This window comes from Rattus norvegicus, chromosome 1, assembly GCF_036323735.1.
Source record: "Rattus norvegicus strain BN/NHsdMcwi chromosome 1, GRCr8, whole genome shotgun sequence".
Taxonomy (NCBI): Eukaryota; Metazoa; Chordata; class Mammalia; order Rodentia; family Muridae; genus Rattus; species Rattus norvegicus.
This window is the reverse complement of record NC_086019.1, coordinates 177,167,733-177,180,937: the sequence shown is the minus strand read 5'-3', so window position 1 is coordinate 177,180,937 and position 13,205 is coordinate 177,167,733. Positions and strand designations below refer to the sequence as shown.

The window sequence follows — 13,205 nt, the reverse complement described above, 5'->3', positions numbered from 1 at the left end:
GATCCTGACTCTGTAACTTCCTCATTGTGTGGCCATCAGCAACTTCCTTTCCCAACCTGGGTCATTTTTTTCTCACTTCTAAAACAGGGAGGGTGGGAGTATCAACCACATACAGTTCTTAGGAGGACAGCAGGAAATTTTTACATGCAAAATCACATACTACCAGGCCTGACTTAGGACAAGTGAGATCAATATGGATAGCACGAAGACCATGTGGATGCCTCCAGCCAGGCCTTGCCTGACTTATGCACTCACCTCGGCCTGCATGTGCTGAAGGTCCATCTCAATCTTCTCAGCCCTGTGTATGGCTTTCTCCAGGCTCGCCTTGGATGTCACTGCATCCCAGTACCTAGAAACATACAATAGATATGCAGAAATACAAGCAAAACTGATTTTTACCCTGCCCTGCTCAGGAGGGCTCGGCTCTCCCCAGTCCTCCATTTTTGTCCGTAGGGATCAACAAGGGACTCCACCAGGAAGGAGGGCTTCTTGGAGGAAGACAATGCACCTGGAGAGGAAGCATGTGGCCTTGCTTAGCAGTTCAAGAAGCACTCATCTTGGCTCCTCCCTGTAGCCATGCAGACTTCTAGGATATGGCCTTGGAGTCAACCTATTTGGTGGCAGGCACTCCTCAACAGACTGGAGCAAAGTGTTCTGCCCTGGGACGAGTGGGTGTCAATGTCTCTTAAAACTACGATGAATTACACATTACATAAAATTTGTCGTCTTAACCATTATTGAACAAACAGCTCAGTGGCCCCGAGTGTAAGTATGCTGTTGGGCAAATGTGGCTACTGGCTACCAGAGTGGGCCTCAGATTGAAATTCAACTCCCCACCCCCAGCCACACCAGGTGATCAGCACTTAGTATTCTGCCTATGTATCTGGCCACTCTAGATGTAAACGAGAGCTTGTCCTCTAGAGATGGGTTTTACTCAACTTAGTGCAATGCTCTCAGGGTTTGCCCTTGCTGCACTGGGCATCAGAATGTCTTTCCTGTCTGGGAAAGGTTAGTCCACAGTGGATACAGAAAAACTGCGTTCACCGTCGTTCACCGTCCATCGATGAGCTCTTGTGCTGCTTCCACCTCGGGGCTGTTGTGAGTAGTGCTTTGAGCAGAACACACACCTTTGGGAGATCTTGCTTCCAATTTAGGAGGCCATAGGTCAAGTGTGTGTGATGTGACAAAATCCCTGGTGAATGATCTTAAGAAGGCTTATCTTAGCTCATGGTTTGAGAAGGGATATGACCCTCATGATGGGAAGTATGGCAGCAGGAGCATGACGGGGGTGGATACACTAGGAATACACTCAGGGAGAGAAGAAGCAGGGCCCGGCTTCAAACCTCAAGCCCCACTTCCTCCTTAGAGGCTCTGGCTCATGAAAGGTCCACAACTGTCCAAAGCAGCTGCTACCAGATAGGAACAAAGTGTTCAAACATTTCTTTTTTTTTTTTTTTTTTTTTTTTTTCGGAGCTGGGGACCGAACTCAGGGCCTTGCGCATGCTAGGCAAGTGCTCTACCACTGAGCTAAATCCCCAACCCCCGTGTTCAAACATTTCATATTTAAACTATATCAAAATGAAATTAATTGTCAAACCCAATGGTTATTAGTCTATGCTTAACAAGGAAGTTGTAACCACACATGCCACTGTATCCTGCATTCCTCTTGGCCCAGGAGGCTCCAAGGCAACAAACACCTAGCCATAAGTGCAGACTCATCCCTGACATGTTGGCCCTTCTGCCTGGAAACAGGCAGAGCTCTTCATCCCAGGGCCCAGCTTGCTAAGGGAAGATGGCTTCAGCAAGTTTCACAAATAAGAAGCCAAGAAATGCACCTCTGTAAAAGCAGCCCGTTTTCTCACCCAAAGGATGATAAACATTAACTTCCGACCTTCATAAAAAGTGCAAGGAAAAGTGAATTCGAGGCATTGCTAATCCACACTCCTTCCTCCATATCTAAGTTCATTCTGTTTGTTCGCCACCGTAAAGAGCCTTTAACTGGTCTTAGATTTTTTTTTTTTAATTGCTTGTCCTTTCCCCATTAGGAACATCCAAAGATCTAGAATCTGCCTCCAAATCCGTGGTGACTAGATCCACATTAGCCGGATCTCAGGGTCCAGTGGTTTCAGTTTCTAGTTTACCAGTGCTGAACAGAGCAGGCAAGCAGAACAGAAAATCCACTGGCTCAGGAAAGAAACTTAGACTATGAGGGGGAAAAAGCACATTTCTTAGCAAACACCATGAAGTATTAACGAGAAGCAAGCAGCAAAGCGTGCTTTGTGGAATTGTGTTACAAATGCTGATGCCACTTTTATGCCACTATAAGAATCAAAGCCCAGTAGTAATTCCTCCTGGAACAATTACACACTGTCTTTGGGTTTTTAGGAGACAATTAAGCCAGAGAAGCAGATGATGCTGTCCCCAGGCCTCTCAGAGGGCAAATGATAAAAAAGGACCTTGCAACTTGAAAGAAAAGCTATGCCCCTGGACTCTGTGTCAAAGGAATTTTCCACTGAACAAGACCCTCCACTGAGGTATGGGCAGGAAAGTGTGAAGCTGTTTGGGATGTGTTCAAATCAGAAATAACCTAATAGTTAATAATTTGCAATGCATAGGTTGAAATTAGAATCTGAAAATAATTTGCAAATAAATATTCACTTGGGGGGGACAAGTACAAGTTCCCCAACAAATAAAGTAATGCCCATTGGGGGCCACTGTCTTAGACACAGCCTTTGAAAATATTGATGCTATTTCTCTAATCTGCCCACATGGGAAAGTGATTCATAAAACTCCCTAAATGTCAGGCTAAGTAACGTGACCTTTATCCCAGGGGCTGGAAAAGCCCTTGAGAAGGCTTTGAGCAGAAATGAGCAGGTAGACTCTAGAAACCAGGCTGATCAGAGGTTGACAGCCTAGCGATTGACCCTGTGGGCTTGGAAGCCAGCTGGATCTTGTTTTATCTGTAATCATTAGTTCTAGTTTGACCTTGAGCAAATTATTTCAACTCCATAAGTCTCTGCTTCCTCACCTGTAAAGCACCGTAATAAGAATAACAGCCTCCCAATGTTCTAAAGATTTAATGAGGTAACCCATTTGGAGAACACCCGAGAAGCTTGGCACAGGGCGAGCTATGGATAAATGGCTGGGAGGATTACAGTTTAGTTATTCTACTCACTTTGGCCTACCTCTCTGTGTAAAATCTGGCCAACACTCTCATAAAGGCTCTTCAAACAGCAGCAGAAGCCACCTTAAAAGCCATGTTTGATGACGCATAGATGGATTCTTTGGCTCTGAAACCTCCTCCTGTACCATGGAGGCAAGCATGGTGCATAATGGCTCAGAGAGTCTTGAGAGCATGTGAGGACACATCTAGAGGGTGGTAAACCACTGTGAGTGATGCTTGCCGTCAAGACTTAAATCTAGGTCTACTCCACTTTGGTGTGGCAAGCTTTCTCTGTTCTCCAAACGTAAGCTAGAGTCTCTTCCAATGCCTTTTCCTTGGCTTTAAGACTTTAACTTTGTGCTGTGATGTGGCAGCACTGGGGCTGTATGTGCCCTTCAACTGGATTTTTAAATTTAAGTGAAAAAAAAAAAAAAGCAGGTGGTGCTGTGTTCTTAGTCACTCAACTTCTAGCTGGTTTTCACATGGCCTTTCTCCTGGACTTGCAAGATTTCAAGTTATGTTCTCAGCCGAATGAGCATCTGCAGGTGAGAATCTCTAGCACCAGAGAGAGAGAGAGAGAGAGAGAGAGAGAGAGAGAGAGAGAGAGAGAGAGAGAGAGAGAGAGAAATAGTTAGCCAAAGTGTGTTCACCAGCACCATCTTCTGGCCAAAGTTCAGAACAGAAAAGAAAAGGAACAAATAAGCAGGTGCCTACATGGTCTTGTGCCTTTAATCAGCTGCTTAACTACTTAACCATGAAAACGAGCTTCCTGGGGCTAATGAGAGTTGCCCAATTTGCAGAAACAGGGTGTTTATTTTTGTAGCACAATTTTCCAGCTGCCTGCATCCTGCGTGCTTTACAGTGTTAGCATCTGCTTATACAGCATGGTTCATGGATATGGCTTTGCCTGAAGGCTCCTCCTGGAGACTAAGGGACAGAGCATGTGCTGGGTCTCCAGGGTTGAAAACCCACATTCAGAAACCCCGGCAACCATCCAGTCTCAACCCAGTTGGTTTCTGTAAGTTGCTTACAAGTTCTTTACATTTCCAAGTAGTCAAGAATAGGATTTAAAAAAAAAAGTTTGAGTTCTGGAGATACTCTGAAATAGCAAGACAAATCTACATGATCTGTGGCCAAACAGATGTGGTCAGCACATCCCTAGCTATCGTTCCAATCTTTTCTTTCTCTCTCTTTCTTTCTTCCTTTCTTCCTTCCTTTCTTTCTTTCTTTCTTTCTTTCTTTCTTTCTTTCTTTCTTTCTTCTTTCATTCCTTCCTTCCTTTTTTTCTTTCTTTCTTAAGAAAAAAAGACAGGTGTCCTTGCAGTAATGAGTGGTACGTGTTCCTAAGGGGAAGGAAAGAAGCACACTTTCTGCAAAGTTGCAAACTAAAAATAATTAAGACTTATGGGAAAAATAGGATGGTGGCAGGCAACCCCAAATAGATAATAACCTCGGTGACAAAAATGCCGGCAGTCACAGCCTGCAGAAAATAGGGGACTTTGCCTTTAAGACCGGAAGAAAGGACAACTTGATGGATGTCAGTGTAAGAGAAATTATGGTCTTCTGAGTTACACAGAGAAGGAAAAACCCACACAAGATCAATGAGACCTGACTGACAAGTACTCCTAACATGGCCTTGGAGACTCCCCTGAAGCGAAAGGACTGGAGTCTCTGGGAGTTACAGGAAATGCTGTCTCTCCCCCACCATGCTGTATTCAGCTGGGTTTCTGCTCTTTGCCTGCATCTTCTAATGCTTGCCAGTGCAAAATGTTGGCATGCCGGGAGTACCACAGATGAACCCACATTCTATTGGCGTTGTTCCACTTATCAAGCACATTTGAGCTAATTTATGTTAAAAATCACACACAAACACGCAAATGTGACAGCAAAACAGGCTGAGTGTGGGCAGCTTCCCCAGTACACATTGACATTAACACCACCACCACCCCACGCTGGCAGGATCAGTCCAGTCAGCCCCACTTCAACATGAGAGTCACAGATGTCCCCATCTCCCAGCAGGACCCTAGGAACCCTATTGTAACTCCTAGCCTTTGAGCCTTCTCCGTGTCTAATGTGATGTACTGTGGTAAGCTATTGAGGCCGTGTGTATTCACAAGGGTATTTCGGCTGCCTTTGGGAGAATCTGTCTAAAAAGGACAACTCTTTCGCTAACTAACATGCCCACATGTAAATGGGGTTTCAGGCTCCAAGTTGGGGACACAGATTTGGTCCCTTGGTATGTGTATTTCTCAGCCATCTCCATTCTCCCCAATTCTTTGCTTCTGTTGGCAGCTCCTTCTTTTCTACATCTTTTCCCACTGATGGTGCCTGGACCCTCCAGTTTTAAAACCCTCATAGGCAGTAATCCTAGAGGAGAATGACCTTCTCTCTCCCAATAGTTTTAGTTAAAAATAAAAGCAAAACCATGATTCCTTCATTGACATGCTTTTGGGCATGCTCACTGACTTTGAATTCTATGGTGGTCTAAGGATGAAGTCTCTGGACAAGCCAGAGTGAGCTGGTGTTTGGTCCCACCCAAGTCATGTGTACAAAAACAGGAGATATTTCTCTTCAAAGCAAAGGAGAAAGAGATACCCATCCTCTGAGATGCTCTGAAACAGGTACCCATCCAGGAGTCTTTCTCATGAACATTACCTTGGACTTAAATGAAAGAAAGGAAAAAGATGGCCTCAGTTCACTACTCATTAACTTACAAGCAGATATGCTTTGCTGACAAAAAGGATAGACAATTATAGACTTGGCTGACTTCACTTATAGCTTTACCTAACAGGTGACTTAATGTGCTTGCTTCCCAAAGGGTAGGCAATTGCAAAGGCAAAATTCTCTCTCCCTTCATCTCAAGGACAGTCAAATACTCGTGTCCCAGAGAGCTAAGTGACCTTTGCCTTATGGGAGAAATATCATGCTTTTGTTTCTTTTTTTTTTTAAAGATTTTATTCATTTATTATATGTAAGTACACTGTAGCTGTCTTCAGACACACCAGAGGAGGGCATCAGATCTCATTACAGATGGTTGTGAGCCACCATGTGGTTGCTGGGACTTGAACTCAGGACCTCTGGAAGAGCAGTCGGTGCTCTTAACCACTGAGCCATTTCTCCAGCCCATGCTTTTGTTTCAAAGACAGTCACATTGAACCTCCAGACTTGATTGATCCAAAGTAGAAAACATTGCAAGATTTGCCATTAAGAGAAAATTCCTGATCCAGAAGAAAATCACAGGGACCTTGTGACCCAGAGGGAACACATCTGACTCTAGAAGTCACATTCCTTGAGATGTGAATAATCAGGAGTCACTAAATCCATAGGCTTCCTTTGTGTAACTACCCCAGGATGGGCAGGATGAACTGTCTGTTAGGGTTTCTTCTATTATAAATAATAGAATATATATCCAAAAGTCTTTAAAGATATAGAAGCCAAGTGAGTTGAGTGATTTACTGACTTATCTAAACAGTCTAAAATTCAGGTATGGCTCAATGAGTGGTTTAAATGACAAATTTTTTAAAATGAATTTTCTCTATTATTGTGTTTCCTCTCTGGCTCTATCATCAGACTTCATGTATTCATATGTGTTGGAGTTGGATTTCCATCACTAGGCTGAAATACCTGAGAAGGTATTTAAAAGGGGGGGGGGGTAAGGATTTATTTTGGCTCACGGTTTCAAGGGTGTCATTTCTTGGTGGGTCAGCTCTAAAGCAGAACCAAATACCAGGAGCTACACGGTAGCACAGGCTGTTCACTTTCTGAAGAGGCTTGGAAGCAAACAGAACAAAAGGGGGGCTCAAGGTCCAATGACCCCTTCAGGGACACACCCCTAATTTTCTTCACATGACAGCGTCTCAACCAACCAATCACCAAAAACTTTATTGACTTCTCAGTAGAATATATGTTGATCAGTGTGCCAATCACCAAATTCATGAGATGTAGTATTCTAACTAGCCAGTCACATGCTTCTTCCCTGAAACTGGATTAGAAGGCAAATACTGAGGTAAGACAGGGACACATATGGAGCACAAAAACTATTAGACGTTCCAAACAGAATAAGGTCACTGGAACCTAGGAGCCAGAAATGAACTCAAGAGTCTGCACAAAGTCTTTGTGCTCAGAGTTGTTTGCTGTTTGCTGCAATGACACTCAAACCCAGGGCTTCATGCATGGGAGGCAAACCTTTACCAATGAACAGCAGCACTCCCAGCCATTTGGGCATCTTATAACATACATGGAGTACACTGCCCAGACTCCTCACTAACCAGTTACCTGCCCAGACTCCTCACTAACCAGTTAGCTTCCCATCACTGCAACAAAATTACCTGAGAAAATCAGCTGTAAAAGGAAAGACAAGGGAACTGGAGAGATGACTTGGCAGTTCAGAGCACTGGCTACTCTTCCAGAGGACCCAGGTTCAATTCCTAGCACTTATGTGGCAGCTCAAAAACACCTGTAACTCCAGTTCCAGGGCATCTACCACTCCCATCTGGTTTCCTCGGGCACTGTACACAATGGTCTGAATGTAAGCATGCAGACAAAATACTCATACACATAAAATAAAAGTAAAAAATATTTTAAAAGGAAAGATTATTTTTGGCTCACTGTCTCTGAGGTTTCACCCACGGTCAATAGACTTTGCTGCTTCTCAGCCTGAAGGGAGACACAGCATTATGACAGGTACCACATGACGGAGCAAAGCTGACCACCTACGGTGACCTGGAAGCAAGAAGAAAAACCAGGAGAGGAAGAAAGAGAAAGAGAGAAGAGAGAGGCAGGAGAGAAAGGAAGGGAAGGAGGGAGGAGAGAAGCAGACAGAAAAATATACCCTTCAAGGAATGTTCTAGTAACCTTCTCCAACTAGACCCCACCTTCCGAAGTTTCCAAACCTTCTAACAGTCCATTAAATTAAGAATCTATTACATTGTCACAGAATGAGAAGGTCAGAGTCCTCACAAGCCAGTCACCTCTCAAAGCCCCACTCTGAGCTCTGCTGAACTAGAGGCTTGTCGGCTTTTGATAGACATTTCAGATACAAAACATAGTACGCGGGAAAGCCCACAGGAGCCACACTGACATACTGTGTGTTAGCTCCAGGGCTCTTAAATGATCTACAAACAGGAAGGCTTGAACCTGTGCACATGAACACACACACAAAGGTACACAAATAGATGCATGACACATACACGTAACACATACACACATACCCCCACTGGAACACTCAGGTACTCATATTGTCATAATCACACATATGCAGACACATGTAGCTTATGCACACACACGCATGCACATATGTATATAGATATAGATATAGATGATATATAGATGATATAGATATAGAAATATAGATACACACACACACACACACACACACACACACACACACATGAATGTGTACACTCATGCATGTAGACTTGCCCACAGTCATGCTCACATTCACACAAACACACACGGGCATATACAGTGATCCATCCACGTCCTTTCCAATCCTGGCAAATACAGGTAGGTACAGATCTGTTTCAGGGTAGGATCCTCCAAACACTAAAATTACCACGGTAGATTGTTTTCTCAAAGAAACTTCCTGCTTTTCTTCTCTGTCCCTTTGCTGTGGTTTCTGGGTGCTGTATTACAGGGATCCTGTTTCCCTTACCACCTTCCTACCTGTGCTCTTTGTCACCTCAGCAGGGACCCACCCCAGCTTTCTTCTGTAAAGCTGCCTCTTTACACTGTGCTGGTACCTCGGTGGACCCTGCTCTACACCAAGGAGATACTACTTCCACTCATTTAAGAAAGAATTTGGGTAGAGGAGGGCCCAGGAGCAGCAGGTCCGCTGCGTCTCAGACACCGCCTGAACCTGAAGGGACCAACCAGATAAACAGTTCTCTGCACCCAAATCCCATGGGAGGGAGAGCTAAACCTTCAGAGAGGCAGACATGCCTGGGAAACCAGAAGAGATTGCACTCTGCACACATTACTGATTCCAGAGGAAAACACCAAACGCCATCTGGAACCCTGGTGCACAGAAGCTCCTGGAAAGGGCGGCACAGATCTTCCTGGTTGCTGCCCCCACGGAGAGCTCATAAGCAACACCCCACGAGCAAACTTGAGTCTCGGGACCACAGGTAAGACAAACCTTCCTACTCCAAGCGACCTGCCGAGTGAACTCAGGACACAGGCCCAAAGGAACAGCTGAAGACATGTAGATAGGAAAAACTACACGCCCGAAAGCAGAACACTCTGTTCCCATAACTGGCTGAAAGAAAACAGGAAAACAGGTCTACAGCACCCCTGACACACAGGCTTATAGGACAGTCTAGCCACGGTCAGAAATAGAAGAACAAAGTAACACTAGAGATAATCTGATGGTGAGAGGCAAACGCAGGAATCCAAGCAACAGAAACCAAGACTACATGGCATTATCAGAGCCCAATTCTCCCACCAAAGCAGACACTGAATATCCAAACACCAGAAAAGTAAGATCTAGTTTCAAAATCATATATGATCATGATGCTGGAGAACTTCAAGAAAGACGTGAAGAACTCCCTTAGAGAAACACAGGAAAACATTAATAAACAAGTAGAAGCCTACAGAGAGGAATCACAAAAATCCCTGAAAGAATTCCAGGAAAACACAAACAGTTGAAGGAATTAAAAAATGGAAATAGAAGCAATCAAGAAAGAACACATGGAAACAACCCTGGATATAGAAAACCAAAAGAAGAGACAAGGAGACGTAGATACAAGCTTCACCAACAGAATACAAGAGATAGAAGAGAGAATCTCTGGAGCAGAAGATTCCATAGAAATCATCGACTCAACTGTCAAAGACAATGTAAAGCAGAAAAAGCTACTGGTCCAAAACATACAGGAAATCCAGGACTGAATGAGGAGATCAAACCTAAGGATAATAGGTATAGAAGAGAGTGAAGACTCCCAGCTCAGAGGACCAGTAAATATCTTCAACAAAATCGTAGAAGAAAACTTCCCTAATCTAAAGAAAGAGATACCCATAAGCATACAAGAAGCCTACAGGACTCCAAATAGATTGGACCAGAAAAGAAACTCCTCCCGTCACATAACAGTGAAAACACCAAATGCACAAAATTAAGAAAGAATTTAAAAGCAGTAAGGGAAAAAGGTCAAGTAACATATAAAGGCAGACCTATCAGAATCACACCAGACTATGAAAGCCAAAAGATCCTGAACAGATGTCATACAGACCCGAAGAGAACACAACTGCCAGCCCAGGTTACTGTATCCTGCAAAACTCTCAATTAACGTAGATGGAGAAACCAAGATATTCCATGACAAAACCAAATTTACACAATATCTTTCTACAAATCCAGCACTACAAAGGATAATAAATGGTAAAGCCCAACATAAGGAGGCAAGCTACACCCTAGAAGAAGCAAGAAACTAATCGTCTTGGCAACAAAACAAAGAGAAGAAAAGCACACAAACATAACCTCATATCCAAATATGAATATAACAGGAAGCAATAATCACTATCCTTAATATCTCTCAACATCAATGGCCTCAACTCCCCAATAAAAAGACATAGATTAACAAACTGGATACGCAACGAGGACCCTGCATTCTGCTGCCTACAGGAAACACACCTCAGAGACAAAGACAGACACTACCTCAGAGTGAAAGGCTGGAAAACAACTTTCCAAGCAAATGGTCAGAAGAAGCAAGCTGGAGTAGCCATTCTAATATCAAATAAAATCAATTTCCAACTAAAAGTCATCAAAAAAGATAAGGAAGGACACTTCATATTCATCAAAGGAAAAATCCACCAAGATGAACTCTCAATCCTAAATATCTGTGCCCCAAATACAAGGGCACCTACATACGTAAAAGAAACCTTACTAAAGCTCAAAACACACATTGCACCTCACACAATAATAGTAGGAGATTTCAACACCCCACTCTCATCAATGGACAGATCATGGAAACAGAAATTAAACAGAGACGTAGAAAGACTAAGAGAAGTCATGAGCCAAATGGACTTAACAGATAGTTATAGAACATTTTATCCTAAAGCAAAAGGATATACCTTCTTCTCAGCTCCTCATGGTACTTTCTCCAAAATTGACCATATAATTGGTCAAAAAACGGGCCTCAACAGGTACAGAAAGATAGAAATAATCCCATGCATGCTATCAGACCACCACGGCCTAAAGCTGGTCTTCAATAACAATAAGGGAAGAATGCCCACATATACGTGGAAATTGAACAATGCTCTACTCAATGATAACCTGGTCAAGGAAGAAATAAAGAAAGAAATTAAAGACTTTTTAGAATTTAATGAAAATGAAGGTACAACATACCCAAACTTATGGGACACAATGAAAGCTGTGCTAAGAGGAAAACTCATAGCTCTGAGTGCCTGCAGAAAGAAACAGGAAAGACCATATGTCACCAGCTTGACAGCACACCTAAAAGCTCTAGAACAAAAAGAAGCAAATACACCCAGGAGGAGTAGAAGGCAGGGAATAATCAAACTCAGAGCTGAAATCAACCAAGTAGAAACAAAAAGGACCATAGAAAGAATCAACAGAAACAAAAGTTGGTTCTTTGAGAAAATCAACAAGATAGATAAATCCTTAGCCAGACTGACGAGAGGACACAGAGAGTGTATCCAAATTAACAAAATCAGAAATGAAAAGGGAGACATAACTACAGATTCAGAGGAAATTCAAAAAATCATCAGATCTTACTATAAAAGCCTATATTCAACAAAACTTGAAAATCTACAGGAAATGGACAATTTCCTAGACAGATACCAGGTACCGAAGTTAAATCAGGGACAGATAAACCAGTTAAACAACCCCATAACTCCTAAGGAAATAGAAGCAGTCATTAAAGGTCTCCCAACCAAAAAGAGCTCAGGTCCAGACGGGTTTAGTGCAGAATTCTATCAGACCTTCATAGAAGACCTCGTACCAATATTATCCAAACTATTCCACAAAATTGAAACAGATGGATCACTACCGAATACCTTCTACGAAGCCACAATTACTCTTATACCTAAACCACACAAAGACACAACAAAGAAAGGGAACTTCAGACCAATTTCCTTATGAATATCGATGCAAAAATACTCAATAAAATTCTGGAAAACCGAATCCAAGAGCACATCAAAACAATCATCCACCATGATCAAGTAGGCTTCATCCCAGGCATGCAGGGATAGTTTAATATACGGAAAACCATCAACGTGATCCATTATATAAACAAACTGAAAGAATAAAACCACATGATCATTTCCTTAGATGCTGAGAAAGCATTTGACAAAATTCAACACCCCTTCATGATAAAAGTCCTGGAAAGAATAGGAATTCAAGGCCCATACTTAAACATAGTAAAAGCCATATACAGCAAACCAGTTGCTAACATTAAACTAAATGGAGAGAAACTTGAAGCAATCCCACTAAAATCAGGGACTAGACAAAAGGAGGTCAAGGGGATACAGATCGGAAAAGAAGAAGTCAAAATATCACTTTTTGCAGATGATAGATAGTATATTTAAGTGATACCAAAAGTTCCACCAGAGAACTACTAAAGCTGATAGACAACTTCAGCAAAGTGGCTGGGTATAAAATTAACTCAAATAAATCAGTAGCCTTCCTCTACACAAAAGAGAAACAAGCCGAGAAAGAAATTAGGGAAACGACACCCTTCATAATAGACCCAAATAATAAAAAGTACCTCGGTGTGACTTTAACCAAGCAAGTAAAAAGATCTGTACAATAAGAACTTCAAGACTCTGAAGAAAGAAATTGAAGAAGACCTCAGAAGATGGAAAGATCTCCCATGCTCATGGATTGGCAGGATTAATATAGTAAAAATGGCCATTTTACCAAAAGCAATCTACAGATTCAATGCAATCCCCATCAAAATACCAATCCATTTCTTCAAAGAGTTAGACAGAATAATTTGCAAATTCATCTGGAATAACAAAAAACCCAGGATAGCTAAAACTATCCTGAACAATAAAAGGACTTCAGGGAGAATCACTATCCCTGAACTCAAGC

At 42.6% G+C, this 13,205-nt stretch overlaps 1 protein-coding gene across 8 annotated transcripts in view; it reads right to left on the bottom strand.

Annotated features, from left to right (window-relative positions):
- The window catches only part of LOC102548137 (uncharacterized), a 42,727-nt gene that overhangs the window by 20,579 nt on the left and 8,943 nt on the right, over positions 1-13,205 (bottom strand). For all 8 annotated transcript variants that reach the window (XM_063280981.1, XM_063280980.1, XM_063280986.1 and 5 more), the window contains one exon: positions 256-349. The gene's annotated coding sequence lies outside the window, so the exon portion shown is untranslated. The remainder of the gene's footprint in view (positions 1-255; positions 350-13,205) is intronic.